This window comes from Triticum aestivum, unplaced genomic scaffold, assembly GCF_018294505.1.
Source record: "Triticum aestivum cultivar Chinese Spring unplaced genomic scaffold, IWGSC CS RefSeq v2.1 scaffold83071, whole genome shotgun sequence".
In the NCBI taxonomy this organism is placed as follows: Eukaryota; Viridiplantae; Streptophyta; class Magnoliopsida; order Poales; family Poaceae; genus Triticum; species Triticum aestivum.
The window spans coordinates 1-4,472 of record NW_025237885.1 but is presented as its reverse complement, the minus strand read 5'-3'; the positions used below and the strand labels follow the sequence as shown (position 1 = coordinate 4,472).

The 4,472-nt window shown below is 44.9% G+C and overlaps 1 long non-coding RNA gene across 1 annotated transcript; it reads right to left on the bottom strand.

Moving 5' to 3' along the window:
* Positions 1 to 1,629: 1,629 nt before the first annotated feature.
* On the bottom strand, positions 1,630 to 3,665 carry LOC123176584 (uncharacterized). The gene is made up of 3 exons (XR_006488587.1): positions 3,322 to 3,665; positions 2,433 to 2,574; positions 1,630 to 1,738 (listed from the first exon to the last, which is right to left on the bottom strand). It is a non-coding gene; the product is annotated as an uncharacterized lncRNA (long non-coding RNA).
* Positions 3,666 to 4,472: the final 807 nt, after the last annotated feature.

The window sequence follows — 4,472 nt, the reverse complement described above, 5'->3', positions numbered from 1 at the left end:
AGGGGGTTTGGGGAAGCGTTGGTGCGTGCTGCGTGCTCCTGGTGAGGCGGGGAGCACGATGGTGCGCTCGGTTGGGTGCTACGGCGACCGTGGCCACGACGGCGACATCGCCGGCGGCGTGGAGGTCTCGGCCGAGGTGGGGCTAGGGCCTAGAGGTCGAAAGAGACCAGGGGAGAAGGGGGAAATGATCCGGGGGCTCACCGCGGAGCTGCAGGGATGGATAGCGGGCTCGGGGACGCGCTGGTGACGGTGAATTCGACGGCAGCGACGGTCGGAGCCCGAAGAGGGGAACGGCGACGTGGCGGCGATGCAGGGCTTCCGGGGAGCTGTGGAGCGGTGGGGAGGAAGAGGGAGTCGAGGCGGAGCTCCTGAGCTAATCGGGGGAGCGAGGGGTGGCCGGAGATGGTGGCTATGGCGAACGGCGGCGACGGTGGTGTTCGGCCGGGAGAGAGAGAGAGCGAGGGAGAGTCGGGGGAGAGTGAGAGAGAGCAGGGAGGAGGCGTGGCGTCGTCCAGGGACACCGAGGCGAGGAGGGGAGGGCAGGCAGGCAGGGAGAGAGGTGGCGTGGCGCGGTGGCCGTGCGGGCGCGCCGGCCACACGCCTGGCCGACTGGCGCCAGGAGGACGACGGCGGTGGTGGGCTGGGCTGGCTAGCTGGGCCGGCCAGCTGGCTGGGCCACACATGTAAGTTTTCCACCTTTTTTCTATTTCTGTTTTTTTATTTAATATATCTGCAACTTTGTTGAATTAAATAAAATACCTAGGCAACTCCAAAAATCACCAAACTACTCCTGGTCCATAGTTGGATTATTTCCAACATGAAACATTTCAGTTTGGAGATATTTGAGCATTTAAATATTTTATATTATTTTAAATGCCCAAATTCAAATATTTATGATTTAAATCAAAAACCTTAGGATGGCCTAGGAAAATGTGCACCACTTTTGGCAGAGGTTCTGGACCAAGGCAAAAATGATGGGCATTTTAGAAGGGCATTTCAGGTTCATTGAAAAATTATTTTAGTAACCCTAGTTGGTTTCAGAGGGGACTGGGGGTTCTGTCATCCCCATTTCAAGTTTCTGATGAAAGAGTAAACATGATGCAACACTCTAATGCATGACTAGCTAGGGTGTGACAATTTCCTACTTGATGCATCCGTCCAGAATAAACGAATCAATGTACCGACCTCATCAACTTCATATTCAAAGAAAAATGCAGGGTTCAGAGCCTTCAATCTACCAAATTGGCCCACCAACATTTGAGCATTGCAATTTCTTATTTTATTTTTCAGCCCACCGTAGTGATTCTGTAGGGCTTTCTGGGTGCACCCAACATGCTGAAAACCACCAGCACTAACATTAAGCAGCCTATATGCTAAGGCAGTGCCAATGCTAGCTTTCTGACAATCGTGAAGTGTTGTCTTCACTCTCTCACTAACTTGACGATTGGATCTAATCAAGTGTTGCTGGCTTGCTAGCACAAAAGCGTGATTGTGATATTAAGTGAGTGAAGCTATCTTGTATCTTCCATTACTTTCTCGAGTGACATATATATAAGCTTCACATCCACATCTAGTCAATTTAACCTTTGTCCTTTTCTTTGAAGCCTCAACAACAACCATACCTTTCTCGGGACGGAAGCCTTCATTTGCACACAGGAAGCGTTTCCATTGAAGCACATTATCTACGACCCTCTGTTGTCCAAGACGCACACCAAATCCGACATTGTGTGCATATGTCCTGTAAAATTCCAGCACCGAGGCAATGTCATCAAATATCATCCCTACTTTTGGCTTCAATTCCTCGTCACACTAGGGTTTATACAAAGAACCCTACAACATTGATTGCAAGTTCAGTAACATTACCCTCACGTGACAACACCATCTCACTTCTGAAGACTACATGTTATTCGGTTATGAGATCTCATTTTGTCACTGCCAAAAATTACTACTCCCATATGGAATGTCCATTTATTGCGAGTATTACATGTTGTGACAAGTGTTATAACACAATAGGGTTGTCTAATTTCTACCATACATATCTCAGATGTTTAGTTTTAGCATATTTGTTTGCCACCTGAGGTTTGACATGGACATGACATATGATAAATGTATATTTTCCTATCAAACATGAATGTATTCATGCAGTTTAATATGGACAAAAATAAGAAGTTACGTACATTATATTAAAATAAAAAATTGTGTGTAGCTCTTGAGAGAATGATTCTTTTTTTTCCGGTGATTGGAGTCATCAATGAGAAGCATTGGGGAGTTAATTTCTGCGAATGACGTTGCATCGCTATAATCTTGATTTTGAACACTGTTGACCGATTCCATGGTTGCAAACAATTTTTTAGCAACCAATAGCACACAAGGGATTAACATAATGTTAGATACATTAGGATATCTTGATTTTCTCGTATCTCTATTGTCACCTGATAGTGCTGGTGCACATGCTGCGATCATTGGAATTGAGGGCTCTCCTAGAGGAGACATCGCACTGCTACCCTCCATTACTGGATCATGTGATGAGAATTGCAAATTTAGACTCGGGATCATCTTTTCCATGTCAAACTTCTGCCACATGGGTCATATCAAAGGCATGGCTTATGGGAAAGATTATGGAAATGTAATTAATTACTCTCAGAAGGACAGGAAAATATTCATGTGCATAAAAATACTGGAGCGAGCACCCAGCCAATAACAAATGTCAGAATTTGGGGGATGAAAGATCATCAGTAAGCATTTAAAAGGAATAGCCAACCCAACGAATCCCCTAGAAAAATATGTAATGGCATCTTTGTGCCTATTCAGCATATGTATCTCGGAGAGACAGAAAAAGAAAAATAGCCATTGTGTCTCATGTGTGCGCATTTCGGCTTGCCGCTGAAGAATCGACGAAGCCAGAGCAGCCTACTTCGTGTACTAGTGCATCTCACCAGAATAGCTAGATTTTCTAGTGTATTGCTTCCTGCTAGAAATCGGATAGTGTTTATGTACAGTTGGTACACACGCTTGGTATGGCTGAAGTAGCCATTGAAGCCAACACAAGATCTCCATGAGCCAGTAGCACTACACAATACCATAAGTAAGTAATAGCACTAATCAACTTGCTACTTCTGGAAAAAATAAGAATCCAACAAACATAAGAATCACCCCAGAGCAGATCAGCTTCTATGCTACTCGGGCTGCTACCCATTCTTCTTCCGTTGTTACCCAGCAACTAAATGGACAGATTCAACATTAACAAGTAGAAAGAATATACAACTATAGAGATGAAGTATCAATCTACTAGCTAACAAAAAATTAACATTTATATTTTACCTGAAGAATGAAGAACCGTGGTGGCCTATTCGCAGAACAAGAAGCGGTCGGCCGGGAAGGAGGCAAGGATCCACGACCGCCAAGCTAGTGCTGAATCGCGAGAGGAGGTGACGGGGGGTGGGCGGAGGAGGACGACGAAGAGCTGATCTGGGAGCCTGAGAGTGGGGAGGAGGTGAGGAATCCGATCCAATCTGACTCAAATCACGCCACGGGCGAAGAAACGGATTGGAGACATCGAGGAGGAGATGGATCAGCTTCTTTGTTGCACGTGCCCGCCCAGCTTGGCTCAGGATCTGCGCCGCCGCCGTAGCCGCAGCCGCTGCCGCAGCCGCAGCCAAGAAATCTTCGATCCCATGCCTTCGCTCTGTAAGGATTTGGTACAGACATGGGAGGGCAGTGAAATAAAAATTGCTTGTAATGTTGGACCTTTTTGCAAATTTTGTGCAAAGATCCCACCATCCGGACCTGTGCCATCAATCTCTCATCTGATGGCCCAACATCATTTCTTCTATTTTTTCACCACAAGCTCAAATTCTACACAATTCGTTCCCGGAAAATCTTTTAGGTTAAATACAACCCAAGACAACTCCAGTGAAGAGGTTGATGGATTTTAAATACCTCATTCTTGACAACATGTGAATCATGAAACATGAAGAAATTTTCAAGAATGACATAACACCATCTCAAAAGATAGGATAGAAGGAATTGCACTTCTCAATGCAAGATGAAGACTGCTTGAACTCCTCCAACAAGAATCTTGAAGAACACTTCGAGAATGAATTAAATACTTGATGAACCACCATGTTGAGCCTCCATGAAGAACTCCGGATAGGAAATGATAACATAAAAGAATGGGACAATTGCATTTTTACCCCTAGTTGGTTCCTACCCACGGGTTTTGCCCTTACTTTTCGAGCTTGCTCAGTTTTGCCCTTACTTTTTCCGTCGAGGTCCCTCGAATGCCCTTTGACCGTTTGACCAAAACTTTGAAAATTCATAACTAATTCACATGAACTCATAAAAATGCAAATAAGATATCAAAATGTTCAGATAAACATTACCTGTATGAGCATATCATTTGCATTCAGGACAAAAGCACCATTTACACCGCCCGAGGTAATTAATATTATTAACATTATTAAAAATAACAA